Genomic DNA, 16,147 nt, shown 5'->3' with positions numbered 1-16,147 from the left:
CTGCAAGCCTTGCCTTCCCACAGGTGCATCAGGGCGAGCCTCAGGTGCCCAGTGTCCACTGTTCTCCAGCGAGCATCTGACAGGTAGGCTCAGCCTGTGAATGCCGGGATCCTGTGACTCTGGCCTAGTTCCTACACTTGCTTTTCCTGGCCAGGCCTCAGCCAGGACCTATTTCCCAACCTCAGGCCCTGGCCTGGGCACTGGTTCCCTCCCACCTGCCAAGGATGTCTCTGGTCCTAGGCTTCCCCTGCCCATTGCTGGTGTCACTCCGGCCTGCCCAGGCAGCCTCCTCCTTTGCCCTCTAATCGGGCTCTGCACCCTCCCCAGCCTCAGCTCCTGCCACAGCTCTGCTCTCCAGGCCCTGACCCTGTGCACGCCCTTGCCAGAAGGACGCTATTTTAAATTTTATGTATTTTAAATCACACAGTAATTCTTGAACACTCATATAAAAATTAAAGCGTTACCAATAAAATTCAAGCCTATCTTGATCAAGACCCTTTGGTCTTGCCCCTCCTGGTTTGTTTGCCGTCTGCATATTTGCCAGACTTTTCCCCATGTGGTGCTGACATATATGAATTCATAGTTTTCTGAGGCCTGTGAATGGCTTGAGCCCAGGAGTTCAAGACCAGCCTGAGCAACATGGCAGAACCCCCGTTTCTACAAAAATTGGTGGCGCGTGCCTGTGGTCTCAGCTTCTTGGGAAGCTGAGACAGGAGGATCGCTTGAGCCCAGGAGGCTGAGGCTGCAGTGAACTATGATCACACCACTGCACTCCAGCCTGGGTGACAGAATGAGACCCTGTCTTAAAACCCACCAAAATTTGTAGTTTTTTTTTTTTTTGAAAGGTAGTCTTGCTCTTGTTGCCCATGCTGGAGTGCAATGGCACAATATTGGCTCACCAAAACCTCTGCCTCCCGGGTTCAAGCGATTCTCCTGCCTCAGCCAGAGTAGCTAGGATTACAGGCATGTGCTATCACACCCGGCTAATTTTGTATTTTTAGTAGAGACGGGTTTCTCCATGTTGGTCAAGCTGGTCTTGAACTCCCGACCTCAGGTAATCCACCTGCCTTGGCCTCCCAAAGTGCTGGGATTACAGGCATGAGCCACTGCACCCAGCCTTTTTTTTTTTTTTTTGTCAGATGAAGTCTTACTGTTGCCCAGGCTGGAGTGCAGTGACTCGATCTCGGCTCACTGCAACCTTCAACACCTCCTGGGTTCACGCAGTTCTCCTGTTTCAGCCTTCTGAGTAGCTGGGATTAGAGGTGTGTGCTGCCACACCTGGCCAATTTTTTTTCTTTTTTTCTTTTTTTTGGTATTTTAGTAGAGACGGGGTTTTCTCCATGGTGGCCAGGCTGGTCTCGAACACCTGACCTCAGGTGATCCACCTGCCTCGGCCTCCTAAAGTGCTGAGATTACACGCGTGAGTCACCACACTCGGCCAGAATCTGTAGTTTTATTTGTGTGTGAGTGCGTGTGTCTGTGTGCATGTGCCTGCGTGTGCGTGTTGTAAATCAAGTGCGTGTGTGCATGCGTGTGCACATATGTTGTAAATTAAGTGGCATTGCTCTGTGTCTGTCATCATGTAAGCTGGCTTTCCCATTGGCTACTGGCCCCTGGAGCCCTTGCTGTGTCAGTATGTGGAGATCTACTCTATGACCCGTGATAGCTGCAGAGGGTCCCCAGACCACAGTGGATGTCCACCACGGGAAAAAGCCTGTTTTGTGGATGAGGCAGTCAAGGCTTAGAAGTTGTGTGACTTGTCAAAGGTTGCCACCCACGTTGAGGGCCAGGGTCTGGGAGGGCTGAGGCGGCAGGCATGATGAGCCAGTTCGGGGCATGAGGCAAGGCGTGGCAGGCCCAGGGGCAAAAGCCACAGCCCGTGTGGAGGGGGTGGGGGGATCGAGGCCTTTGGGAAGCCTGTGGATTCTGGCTGCAGTGCGGGTGCGACACTGAGTGCTCCGGGGACTCCGAGTAATCACCCAGGCACTGGCTAGCCCCACGCTCCCTCTCCAGGCACTTGGCTCCCTGCCTCCTTGGCCGGCCCGGGCTGGGTAGGTGTGCAGGGCTGGAGGTGACCAGGCCAGCGCTGCTCTCGAGGACAGGCGGAAGCCCCTTCATGCCCAGTGGTCCCGGGGGTGGGGCCAGGCACCGCTCCCCACATCTCCCACGGGAGATCATCGGTCCTCACCGCCACACCAGTGCGGGGCTGGGTGTCCACCCTCTAGGACTTAGGTCAGGACCAGGCGCACGCGGGGGAAGGCCAGGTCACTGGGCGGGCTGAGGATGCAAGCTGCCGTGCTTCCCACGAAGGCCCTCTGGCCAAGGTGCTAATTAGGGCAGCTTCCCAGAGGAGAGGGAAGAGCACCCAGAAGTGGCCTCTGGCCTCCCCAAGCGCGGTTTCCTTCTGACTCAGTGCTGGGCTGCCTGTCAGCCAGAAATCACCCAAGGGCCCCACACGGAGGGCACCTGCCAGGTCATGGGCCTTGCCCCATTCTCCCTAATTGCGCCTGCCTCAGCTGACCCACCTCCAGTCCCAGGCATGCGTCTCACGGATGCCAGGGCGCCCCCAGGGTGGGGCTGGAGAGGCACTCAGGGTGAGCTGAGGGTGTGTCTCTGGTGCCAAGCTTGGCACAGCGTCCTTGGCCTGGTTTCCCCAGGGCTGGGCTCCACTTGGCCACCTTATACCTGTCGCACTCTGAGGCCACCAATGCTCGGTGGCTCAATGGCACCATGGCAGACAGGTTCTGCCTCTGTGTCACTCGGGATGTTTGCATAAAGGATCCGTACCAGGGAGGACGGGTCCTACTCCACAGAGCTGTGGTCGTGAACGGAAGGCCTGCGCACCCCAGGCCCCCTGCTCTGGCCGTGTGGCTTGGACAGGCTACGTGTGGTCCTGTGGGTTTCTTTTTTTTTTTTTTTTGAGATGGAGTCTCGCTCTGTCACCCATGCTGGAGTGCAGTGGTGCGATCTCTGCTCACTGCAACCTCCACCTCTTGGGTTCAAGTGATTCTCCTGCCCCAGCCTCTCGAGTAGCTGGGATTACAGGTGCCCACCACCACACCCGGCTAGTTTTTGTATTTTTAGTAGATACAGAGTTTCACCATGTTGGCCAGGCTGGTCTCGAATTCCTGACCTCAGGTGATCTGCCCACCTCAGCCTCCCAAAGTGCTGGGAGTACAGGCCTGAGCCACTGCACCCGGCCGTCCTGTGGGTTCCTTAAGCGATAAAATGGACTGTCTAAGACCAGCCTCATGCAACTGTTACCTGGACCAGGCAGAACCCTGTGCTCACAGGGAACGAGGTCCACTGCAGGCTCCTGCACTGGGGTGCCGTGGCACCCTCTTCTGTCTGAGCCAGCATTGCCTCCCACACGGCCCCATTCCCATCACATCCCGTGGGGTTCACTCCTGGTCTTCCCAACCTGGCTACATAGCTGGATTCTCTCTCCTCTCCCCTCCCCTCCCCTCCTCTCTCTCTCTCTTTTTCTTTTCTTTTCGAGACAGTCTTGCCCTGTGGCCCAAGCTGGAATGCAATGGTGTGATCTCGGCTCACTACAACCTCCACCTCCCAGGTTCAAGCGATTCTCCTGCCTCAGCCTCTGGAGTAGCTGGGATTACAGGTGCCCGCCACCACACCCAGCTAATTTTTTGTATCTTTAGTAGAGACCGAGTTTCATTGTGTTGGCCAGGCTGGTCTCAAACTCCTGACCTCATGATCTGCCCACCTCAGCCTCCCAAAGTGTTGGGATTACAGGCATGAGTGAGCCACCACACCCGGCCCGGGGAGCATTTTATTTTTAAGTGACGGGGTCTCACTCTGTCACCCAGGCTGGAATGCAGTGGTGTGATCATGGCTCACTGCAGCCTTGACCCCCTGGGCTCAAGTGCTCCTCCCACCTCAGCCTCCTGAGTACCTGGGATTACCGGCACGCACCACCCTAGGAATTTAATTTAATCATCTAGCACTGGCCAGCCCCAGGCTCCCTCCTCCAGGCACTTGGCTCTCCATCTCCTCGGCTGGTCTGGGCTAGGGCTGGACCCAGAGGGTTGTATTTTAGCAAGGCTCTCTCCCAGACTTGAAGGTGCAGCCCAGGGTAAGTGCTTGGAGAGCTGTAGCACCCCTTCCAGGAGGATCTGTGAGACGTGGTGAGGCCCCAGAGGAGATGGGGGTACCTGTACTGCCATGGCCCCACACTGAGGGATGAGCACTGCCTTTGTGCCAGACGAGGAGAGAAACCACAAGGTGTAGCTTGGCAATGTGGAGACGGATCCCGCCTTCCTTCCTGCCACATGGAGACGGACCCTGCCTTCCTTCCCGCCGTGTGGAGACGGATCCCGCCTTCCTTCTGGCCACATGGAGATGGATCCTGCCTTCCTTCCTGCCATGTGGAGATGGATCCCGCCTTTTGTTCCTGCCATGCAGAAATAGATCCTGCCTTCCTTCCCCGCTGTGTGGAGACGGACCCTGCCTTCCTTCCCGCCATGTGGAGACGGATCCCGCCTTCCTTCTGGCCACGTGGAGACGGATCCCGCCTTCCTTCTGGCCACATGGAGATGGATCCTGCCTTCCTTCCCGCCATGTGGAGATGGATCCCGCCTTTTGTTCCTGCCATGGAGAGATAGATCCTGCCTTCCTTCCCCGCTGTGTGGAGACGGATCTTGCCTTCCTTCCCATCACGTGGAGACGGATCCCACCTTCTTTCCTGCCACATGGAGATGGACCCTGCCTTCCTTCCCCATCATGTGGAGATGGATCCCACCTTCTTTCCTGCCACGTGGAGACGGACCCCACCTTCCTTCCCATCATGTGGAGACGGATGCTGCCTTCCTTTCTGCCACATGGAAATGGATCCCGCCTTTCTTCCCTGCCATGTGGAGATGGATACTGCCTTCCTTCCTATCATGTGGAGATGGATCTCTCCTTCCTTCTGTGTCATGTGGAGACGGATCTCTCCTTCCTTCCTGTCATTGGAAATAGATCCTGCCTTCCTTCCTCATCGTGTGGAGACAGATCCTGCCTTCCTTCCCCGTCATGTGGAGATGGATCCCACCTTCCTTCCCCGTCATGTGGAGACGGATCCCACCTTCCTTTCCTGTCATGTGGAGATGGATCCTGCCTGCCTTCCCCATCATGTGGAGATGGATCCCGCCTTCCTTCCCTGTCATGTGGAAATGGATCCTGCCTTCCTTCCCCATCATGTGGAGATGGATCCCGCCTTCCTTTCCCGTCATGTGGGCCTGTTGGGGGAGTGAGAGGGACAGGTAGATTCCTTTTGGTTTCCTGCCAGCCCACTCAATCCCTCACTCTGGGGAGAGCAAGGATAAACTTTGCAGGATAAACTCACCCCCAAAGTGGCTAACTGGTAGCTGCAAGGCTGCATATTCCCCAGGCCTAGGCCAGACAGTTCCCATCAGAGAGCCTGGTGCTGGCAGAGTCTCCCACAAAGGATGCTTTGTTCACCCATGGAAATAAACACTTCCCCTGGACACTTACTCCTGGGACTCGAGTGTAATATGGGGTGTGCATTACTCTTTAACAGGCGACTCCATCCAGGTCATAAAGCTCTTCTGAACTAAGTTCCTGGAAGATAGGCGTTACCACCGCCAGCCCGAGTGTTTATTAACCACTCCCACGGTGGTCACGGAGCAGCCAGGGGTAGTTGTTGCCGGGACGCTGCACTCACCTTCTGAACTTTGCCCTGAGAACCAGAGCATGGCGGGCCACCCTCATCAGCTTTCCCCAAACCAGCAGGGAGTTGGCACAAAACCAGGGGCTTAGCAAGGGTTGCTTTCCTCTGCTGCAGTGAGAAACCTGTCTGTTTAATCCCCATCTCCCCTGCAGCCACTTTGAAAGAACTGGAGTGAACACGGGCTCCTGGCAGGGAGGAGGTGTCTAGATCGCCAGGCTGGCCCCTGGCACCGAGGCCCAGCGCACCCCCACCGCCATTGCCACCCAAACCTGGACTTCCAGATCAGGGCCTCTGGGCTGACAACCATGTGTCAACCTTTAAAGATGAAATAAAACTGCACGAAACCGGGAGGTTTAAAAACCAAAATATAAGGGACTCAGATGGGCATCTCAATGGTGGAGAGAGATGATGAGCAGAGCTGTGGGGAAGGAAACCCCTGAAACCCTGGCCCACCACGCGGCATGGATCACGGGCGGACGCCAGGCCCGAGGGCAGCTCGTGCACCTGAAACCCTGGCCCTTCACGCGGCACGGATCACGGGTGGATGCCGGGCCTGAGGGCAGCTCGCGCACCTGAAACCCTGGCCCTTCACGCAGCATGGATCACGGGTGGACGCCGGGCCCGAGGGCAGCTCCCGCACAGGCTGGTGGGAGACCTATAGGCTGGTGCCGAAGGTGAGTCGGGCCGGTCGGATGTCCCACTCAGGTTTGTACCATAAACAGAGGAGGGAGTCTCCTTGGAGAAGGGAAATATGCCCGAAAGGTCATGTGGGTGCCATGGGGCCCCACACAGCATGGTGACCCTCATCAGGAGGAGCAGAGCAGCACAGCAGGGAGCAGGCGCGGGGAGGAGAGAGGACAGCTGGGAAATGTGTCCTGGGGGCCCCGATGAGACACACAGCCGGGATCTCCTAGGCCACTCTGTGTCCAGGGCCAGCCACAGTTCTGGGATCCAGGAAGCCTGGGGCCCACAGTGTCTTCTTGGGTCCCCAAAAGATACTGTGTCCTGACAGGGCCCACATGGGTAGATGTCAGCTTCTTTTGACCCCCCCCCATGAGAACATCTTAGAATGGGCGTCTGTGGATACTGGAGTCTGTTCTCCTTCCAGGCTCCATGGCTGCCTTGGTTCACAGGCTGGGAGATGAGGAGTGGAGTTGGGGCTGTCACTTGCATGAGATGAGGGTGGGCCTGTGTGGGGAGTATAGAATCCGTCAAACACTCACCTTCTGATGAACTTAGATCAACTTGTGTTGGCTCAACTGCTGGGCGTGTTGGGACCTGAGAGTTGGGTAGGCAGGTGGGGAGAGATGGGTATAAGCCTGGCTCCTAGACAGTGGCAATCTGCCCAAGGGGGCTGGCGAGTGCAGGCACAGCTCAGGTGGGAAGGGACACCGGAAGGGTGTTGTGGTCAGCAGTGACAGCAGCTACATCTTTGTTTTGGTATATGTGTATGCGTATGTACCATATATTGGAGATCGGCGGAGAGTCCCTCCCCTCCTGGAGGGAGGAGAGCGTGGGGAGAAAGGCAGGATCTTTGAGGCCCAGCTTGATGCTCAGCTCAGGGCAGGAAAATAGCGGGGAAGCCCAACCTCTTTGCCTGACACACATGGTGGAGAGGGGGAGGGAGACTGAGGCTGAGCCCAGCCTCCAGGTCTACCAGAAATTGAGTTTAAGACAAGACCAACTGTGCCCCAGGCACAGGTAGGGGTGGCTCCTTGAATGCTCCCAGCCATCATCAGGCCTGGTGCAGTGAGCACAGCCGGGCCTCACCTCCTGCAGCAGGGCAGGCAGGGCGGCAGGGGAGGGGAAGGGAGGCCAGCCCCAGGTATGCAGCCTCGCTATGCAGCTGCTCTCCTCATGACACCCAGAAGCCCAGGCACTCTAATAATTATCAATGGTTTTGAGACAGGATTTAATGTATCATATTGGATACTTTTCAGTCATTGAAAAACTAGGTCTTTATTTTCTGAGGGTTAGCCTAGAATTTTTTTTTTTTTTTTTTTTTGATATGGAGTTTTGCTCGTTGCTTAGACTGGAGTGCAATGGCACGATCTCGGCTCACTGCAACCTCCGCCTCCTGGGTTCGAGCGATTCTCCTGTCTCAGCCTCCGGAGTAGCTGGGATTACAGAAGCCCGCCACTACACCTGGCTAATTTTTGTATTCTTAGTAGACACGGGGTTTCATCGTGTTGGTCAGGCTGGTCTTGAACTCCTGACCTTAGGTGATCTGCCCGCCTCGGACCCCCAAAGTGCTAGGATTACAGGCATGAGCCACCATGCCCAGGTTTTTTTTTTTTTTTTTTTTTGAGACAGGGTCTCACTTTGTCCCGCACACTGGAGTGCAGTGGTTCGATCATGGCTCACTGCAGCCTCAGCCTTCTGGACTCAAGAAATCCTCCTGCCTCAGCCTCCCAAAGTACTGGGATTACAGGCATGAGACACCACGCGTGGCTAGCATAGAATTTTTAGAAGCTTTTTTTTTTTTTTTTTTTTTTTTTTGAGACGGAGTCTCACTGTGTCACCCAGGCTGGAGTGAAGTGGCGCAATCTCGGCTCACTGCAAGCTCCGCCTCCCTGGTTCACGCCATTCTCTTGCCTCAGCCTCCTGAGTAGCTGGGACTACTGGCCCCCTACACCACGCCCGGCTAATTTTTTGTATTTTTTTAGTAGAGACGGGGTTTCACCATGTTAGCCAGGATGGTCTCGATCTCCAGACCTTGTGATCTGCCCACCTCGGACTCCCAAACTGCTGGGATTACAGGCGTGAGCCACCGCACCTGGCCAGAAACTTTTATTATAGCTTTATTGAAGTATAAAGTCTCCACATAATATTATGTCTACATAATTTGGAGGTTATTGATAAGTTTCACATTAACTGCACAATTTGATGAGGTTTTTTTGAGATGGAGTCTCACCCTGTCACCAGGCTGGAGTGCAATGGATGTGACCTCAGCTCACTGCAACCTCCACCTCCTGGGTTCAAGCGATTCTCCTGCCTCGGCCTCCCAAGTAGCTGAGACTGCAGGCACATGCCACCACACCCAGCTAATTTTTGTATTTTTAGTAGAGACAGGGTTTCACCATATCGGCCAGGATGGTCTTGATCTCTTGACCTCGCGATCTGCCTGCCTCGGCCTCCCAAAGTGTTGAGATTACAGGCATGAGACACCGAGCCTCGCCAATGAGTTTTAACATATATATATATATATACACAGTCAAACCATCACCACAATCAAGAAAATGAACAGATCCATCACCCCCCCAAAGTTTCCTCCTGACTTTTTGTAATCAATCCCTCCTCCTCCATCTCTGCTGTTTTTCCCTTAGATGAGCCCAGGAGTTCAAGACCAGATGGCATCTCTCTCATTCCTGATATTGATTGTATCTTCTTCCTTTATTTTTTTCTTGATCAGTCTGGCTAGCGGTTTGTCCATTTAATTGAAGTTCTCAAAGAACCAGCTTTTGGTTTCATTGATCTTTCTCCATTGTTTTTCTCTTTCTCGTTTCATTTTTTTTTTAAGGTGGGGTCCTGCGGCCTGGTGCGGTGGCTCACACCTGTAATCCCAGCATTTTGAAAGGCCGAGGCAGGAGGATCATGAGGTCAGGAGATTGAGACCATCCTGGCTACACGGTGAAACCCCATCTGTATTAAAAATACAAAAAATTGCCAAGCATGGTGTCACGCACCTGTAATCCCAGCTACTCAGGAGGCTGAGGCAGAAGAATCACTTGAACCTGGGAGGTGGAGGGTGCAGTGAGCCAAGATTGCGCCACTGCACTCTAGCCTGGGTGACAGATCAAGACTCCGTCTCGAAAAAAAAAAAAAAAGGGCTCTTGCTATGTTACTGAGGGTGGTCTTGAACTCCTGAGCTCAAGCAATCTTTCTATCTCAGCCTCCTGAGTCTGGGATTATAGGCACATGCCAGTGTGCCCAGCTCTCTGTTTTCTCTTCCATTGAAATGTCTAATTTCTTGTCTTTCCCATCTTTGGCTTGGGAAAAATTTGCTCTTTTCTTTGTAGTTTCTTACGTCTCATATCTGGTCCACCTAACAGGCTTATTTCTGTTAATTAACCCAGTGGAGTCTATGTTAAGTATCAGTATCTTGGAATTCAGTTATGGGAGACTCATTGCCTCCAGACTGATTAGCTCTGGAGGACAGGCTAAATCAAATTTCTACTCTGGCAACAGAAAGAGCTACCAGGTTCCTTGGCCACAATAGCTGCACTGAGCATGGTCCTTCCATCTGGCCTGGCCAGGCAGTCAGAAACCATTCTCTCATTTCCTTGTCATTAGTAATAGAGTAATTGGTACTATAGTCACTAAAGATATCCCTTACTCTATTTTACCAAGAGCTAGGAAATTATTTTTTAATTGGCATCCTTATTTAATTAAATTCATTAAAAGATATGAGTACCTACCATAAATGCCTGGTCCTTTGTTAGATATCAGGCTTACAAGAGATGAATTCATGTCCTTTACATATATCTGCAATTTATCATCTATCATCCTACAATTGCTTCACAGTTTATTTCTGGATGATGCAATTTAGGTTCATTACAAATCCATTAGCTATAGAATTATAGAGCTGAGAGAGATTCTGGAGGTCTTAATTTAGAGATGAGAAAGCCGAGGCCCAGAGAAGTTACGGAGTTTGCCTGAGGCCACACAGGTAATGAGCAGTAGCTCCAGCTGGAACCTGAATCCAACCTGTCTGAATGATCTCAGGTACAGGGTCACAAATAAGGGGCACAGGCTGTGCACAAGGCATTTGCAGAAATATATACATATTTTTTCTTGAGACAGTCTCACTGTCATCCAGGCTGGAGTGCAGTGGTATGATCACGGCTCACTGCAGCCTCGACCTCCTGGGATCAGGTAATCCTCTCGCCTCAGTCTCCTGAGTAGCTGGGACTACAGCCCGGCCTGGAAACACTTTTTACATGGCATAATAAAACCAGAATGGGCCGGGGGCGGTGGCTCATGCCTGTAATCCCAGCACTTTGGGAGGCCGAGGTAGGTGGATCACGAGGTCAGGAGATCGAGACTATCCTGGCTAACACGGTGAAACCCCGTCTTTACTAAAAATACAAAAAATACAAAAAATTTGCTGGTCACGGTGGCGGGTACCTGTAGTCCCAGCTACTTGGGAGGCTGAGGCAGGAGAATGGCGTGAACCTGGGAGGCGGAGTTTGCAGTGAGTGGAGATCGCGCCACTGCACTCCAGCCTGGGCGACAGAGCGAAACTCGGTCTCGAAAAAAAAGAAAAAAAAAAAAAGAAAAACAGAATGATACTCTGTGTGCTTTTTACGTGAGGCTTATTATGATTTTTAAAATTTTAGTATTCCTCTTTTACCACTCCTAATTTTCATCAGTTCTACAAACACTTATAATATTCCAACTCCAACATCGTGACCTAGTTTATAGTTTTTACTGAGGTGGAAGCAGCATCATTTACTTCCTCTCCATGACCACTGTCCCGAGCATAGCTTGCGCTCCACAAAGTTCAGGAAGCGTGGCTGACCTCTGAGACCCCGACCCTCTTCCCCACACCTTTGGTGCCAGCAGCAGTGGTAGAAGCAGGGCTAGGGAGGCCAGTGCCGGCTGCCGCTTTCTCCTGCGGGGGGAGGGCGAGCTCTGTGGGAGCCTGCAGCCTCCTCACCGTGTTGTTAGGCGGGTGTTGGTGGGGTTGGGTGAACTGTCTTGGTTGCACGACCTGCTCGGGGTTATAGAAATGGCTAGTAGTGAATAACTCCCTTTCTGAAATACACTTTTTCCCACTCTGTGAAACCCACCTTCTCTGGATGCTGGAGCAAGGATGCCACATCAAACTCTGCCTGCTGCCTGCTCTAATTCGGTCCTGGAATCCCAAGGAGCTACCAGTGCAGTGAGTGTAGCTCAGGATGACATAGTGTTACCCAGCAATGGGCCCAGTGTCTGACACGCATAGAAGCCAACACTATGGCACCAGCTTTCCATGAAAGAAAAAAGCTTTATTGCGAATGGACTGCAAGGAGATGGGAGACAACGCTTAATTCTGTCTCCCTGAGCTGAGGGTGGGTCCAGCTTTTATGGCATTCCTAGCTAGTCCCAGGTGACACCAATCTAGCTGGCTGGCCAGGCTGCTGGTAAGGATGAGGAGGTTAAAGCGTTTTCCATTGTGCACACCTGGGCAATTCTGGCTCTGCGTCAGCTAAGTAACTTAAGCACTGGTTAACTGGCTTGAGCTGGTCCCTTCGTTACAATAATACCAAGGCCGAGGTTTGCTCCCTGCAGCTCTGAGCTGCCTAAACCTTTGGCTCTTCTTTTGATGGCTTCTAAGACACCCAAATACCAAATGCTCAAATTTGTTTTTTTTTTTTTTTGAGACGGAGTCTCACTCTGTCGCCCAGGCTGGAGTGCAGTGGCGCAATCTCGGCTCGCTGCAAGCTCCACCTCCCGGGTTCACGCCATTCTCCTGCCTCAGCCTCTCCGAGTAGCTGGGACTACAGGCGCCCGCCACCACGCTCGGCTAATTTTTTGTATTTTTTTTAGTAGAGACGGGGTTCAAATTTGTTTTTTTAATTATCCGACTTTTTGTTTTCGACAGAGACGGGGTCTCTGTCGCCCAGTCTGGAGTGCAGTGGCATAATCTCGGCTCACTGCAACCTCCACTTCCTGGGTTCAAGCAGTTCTCCTGCCTCAGCCTCCCGAGTAGCAGGGATTACAGGCATGCGCCACCACGTCTGGCTAATTTTGTATTTTTAATAGAGACAGGGTTTCACCATGTTGGCCAGGCTGGTCTCGAACTCTTGACCTCAGGTGATCCGCCCACCTTGGTCTCCCAAAATGCTGGGCTTACAGGCGTGAGTCACCGCGCCTGGCCAACATTTTTTCTTTAAAGTGATATGTCAATTCAAATTTTTCTCAGCCAAACAGTATTCATTTGATGTTGTATGTTGGAAGTTTTTCAAATTGCTATACTCAGCCTTTTTATTGTGAAGTGGAATATATTTTTTCAAACGTAAAGATGGATCTTGGGCTGGGTGCGGTGGCTCACCCCTGTAATCCCAGCACTTTGTGAGGCCTAGGTGGGCGGATCACGAGGTCCAGAGATGGAGACCATCTTGGCTAACATGGTGAAACCCTGTCTCTACTAAAAATACAAAAAATTAGCCAGGCATGGTGGCACGTGTCTGTAGTCCCAGCTACTCGGGAGGCTGAGACAGGAGAATGATGTGAACCTGGGAGGCGGAGCTTGCAGTGAGCCAAGATTGTGCCACTGCACTCCAGCCTGGGTGACAGACCGAGACTCCGTCTCAAAAACAAAAACAAACAAACAAAAAAGACCGGGCGTGGTGGTTCATGCCTGTAATCCCAGCACTTTGGGAGGCCAAAGCGGGCGGATCACCTGAGGTCGGGAGTTCGAGACCAGCCTGGCCAAGATGGTGAAAGCCCATCTCTACTAAAAATACAAAATTAGCTGGGCGTGGTGGCGCATGCCTGTAATCCCAGCTACTCGAGAGGCTGAGAAAGGAGAATTGCTTGAACCCGGGTGGCGGAGGTTGCGGTGAGCTGAGATCGCACCATTGTACTCCAGCCTAGGCAACAAGAGCCATAAAGATGGCAGAAAAGACTGAATGCATTATCATATTTGAAAAGAAAAAAAGGCCGGGCGAGGTGGCTCACGCTTGTAATCCCAACACTTTGGGAGGCCGAGGCGGGTGGATCACGAGGTCAGGAGATCGAGACCATCCTGGCTAACACGGTGAAACCCCGTCTCTACTAAAAATACACAAAATTAGCCAGGCGTGGTGGCAGGCACCTGTAGTTCCAGCTATTTGGGAGGCTGAGGCTGGAGAATGGTGTGAAACCGGAGGCAGAGCTTGCAGTGACCCAAGATCACACCACTGCACTCCAGCCTGGGTGACAGAACGAGACTCCGTCTCAAAAAAAAGAAGAAGGCCGGGCGCGGTGGCTCACGCTTGTAATCCCAGCACTTTGGGAGGCCGAGGCGGGCGGATCACGAGGTCAGGAGATCGAGACCATGGTGAAACCCCGTCTCTACTAAAAATACAAAAAATTAGCCGGGCGTGTTGGCGGGCGCCTGTAGTCCCAGCTACTCGGAGAGGCTGAGGCAGGAGAATGGCGTGAGCCCGGGAGGTGGAGCTTGCAGTGAGCCGAGATTGCGCCACTGCACTCCAGCCTGGGTGACAGAGCGAGACTCCGTCTCAAAAAAAAAAAAAAAAAAAAAAAAAAAAAGAAAAAAAAAGAAAGGAAAAAAAGCAGATCAGGAAGACAGCATGGAAACATTTATAACCATGAACATTTCAGTCCTGAGTTGTAGTTTTAAAAATGTTTTTATAACCATAAACAGTTCAGTCCGGAGTTACAAATTTAGTTTAAAAAGTAAGGTTTTTTTTTGGGCGGGGGGCAAGGTCTCACTCTGCCACCTGGAATGCACAACCCTAGCTCACTGCGGCCTTGGATACCCAGGCTCAAACGATCCTCCCACCTCAGCCTCCTGAGTAGCTTGGATTACAGGCATAAGCTGTCACGGCCAGCTAATTTTAAAATTTACTTGTAGAGACAGGGTTTTGCCATGTTGCCCAGGCTGGTCTCAAACTCCTGGCCTCAAGCAATCCTCTGGCCTGGGCCTCCCAAAGTGCTGGAATTACAGGCATGAGCCGCTGTACCTGGTTTAAAAAATAAGTTTTTGTTCCTAACTAAATGAGAGTTTTCTGACATTTTCCCTCTAGACTTAGGTGTTCATTAACTCTGGCCTATATTACATCATTCTTTTTTTTTTTTTTTTTTGAGACGGAGTCTCGCTCTGTCGCCCAGGCTGGAGTGCAGTGGCGCAGTCTCGGCTCACTGCAAGCTCCGCCCCCCGGGGTTCACGCCATTCTCCTGCCTTAGCCTCCCGAGTAGCTGGGACTACAGGTGCCCACCACCTCGCCCGGCTAATTTTTTGTATTTTTAGTAGACAGGGTTTCACTGTGTAGCCAGGATGGTCTCCATCTCCTGACCTCCTGATCCGCCTGCCTTGGCCTCCCAAAGTGCTGGGATTACAGGCATGAGCCACTGCGCCTGGCCTATTACATCATTCTTTAAGAGGGAAAACAAGTGAAAAAGCTGAGACTTCCTTTGTAGTAAGAGACATCAGGGGATGCGGTTCTTGCGAAGAGTGGCGATGAGATGGCCACTGTCTGACAGAGCCGCCTGCAGAGTCATTACCTTCATTTCCTGGGATTGCACAGTGCCAGCTTCTCAAACAGGTATTATAATACTAACAAAGGCTTCTATCACATGGCTTTTTTTTTTTTTAAGTATTTTTAAAAACTTTTTATTGGGAAAAGTTAAAATGTATGGAGAGTGAATTCTGTAATGCACTTCTAGATGTCCACCCCCTCCCTCTACACATTACCAATCTCATCCCATCTAGAGACTCCATCCCCCCAATCTGTTTGGACTGGCTAGTATTTGCTGGTGTATGTTAAAGTACATCCTAGGTATCATTTCACACCTACATAATTGCACCTGCATTTCTTTCTTTTTTCTTTTTGAGACAGAGTCTCACTCTGTCGCCCAGGCTGGAGTGCAATGGCACAATCTCGGCTTACTGCAACCTCCGCCTCCTGGGTTCAAGCAATTCTCATGCCTCAGTCTCCCAAGTAGCTGTGATTACAGGTGCATGCCACCACGCCTGGCTAGTTTTTGTATTTTTAGTAGAGACACGGTTTCACCATGTTGGCCAGGCTGGTCTTGAACCCCTGACCTCAGGTGAGCCACTGTGCCCGGCCTGCACCTCCATTTCTAAAACCAAAGACATTAAGACATTTTCTTTAATAACTACAATACCACTATTGTGGTGATGATCACCTAATAAGATTAACAATTCAACATCACTTAACACCCAGTCCACGTTCAGATTTCTCTGTACGTACCAGAAATGCCTCTTGGTGGCTGGTTAGTCTGAAGGGTGGAAGCAGGGTCAGTGCTCAGAGCTGGCTGTTGAGCAAGTGCTGTGCTTGCTCCAAGGCCCGTGTGCAGTGAGGCCTGATGCTGGCGCCCGTCAGACGGTTCCAGGATTGTGTCTGCCAAGCACTGGCACTGTGTGTTTGCAGGTCTGTTCTCTAGCCTCTGCGTTCAGGGAGGGAAGGGAATGTGTGCTAACCGCCCCCGCATCCCCGACGGTAACGCACTCCCAGCACAGGTGAAGGAGCTCTGCGAAGCCACGCTGTGGTCCGAGTCCCGATTCTGAAGCGGGTCAGATTTTGAATCCTGGCCGACCAGTTAACTAGTTGGTTTGTTAGCCAGGTAGTTATCCTCTAGTACAAACTACTTATCCTGTCTGGGCCTCCATTTCTTCAGCTGTGAAACGGGGTGATGTTATGGGCTCACAGATGATTGTGCAGATCAAAATGAAGTAGACTACAGCCTGGCACCCCGGAACTTGGGATCCGTTAGCGCCACAGAGAC

Source organism: Symphalangus syndactylus, chromosome 8 (genome assembly GCF_028878055.3).
Source record: "Symphalangus syndactylus isolate Jambi chromosome 8, NHGRI_mSymSyn1-v2.1_pri, whole genome shotgun sequence".
NCBI classification, from domain to species: domain Eukaryota; kingdom Metazoa; phylum Chordata; class Mammalia; order Primates; family Hylobatidae; genus Symphalangus; species Symphalangus syndactylus.
This window is presented reverse-complemented; position numbering follows the sequence as displayed.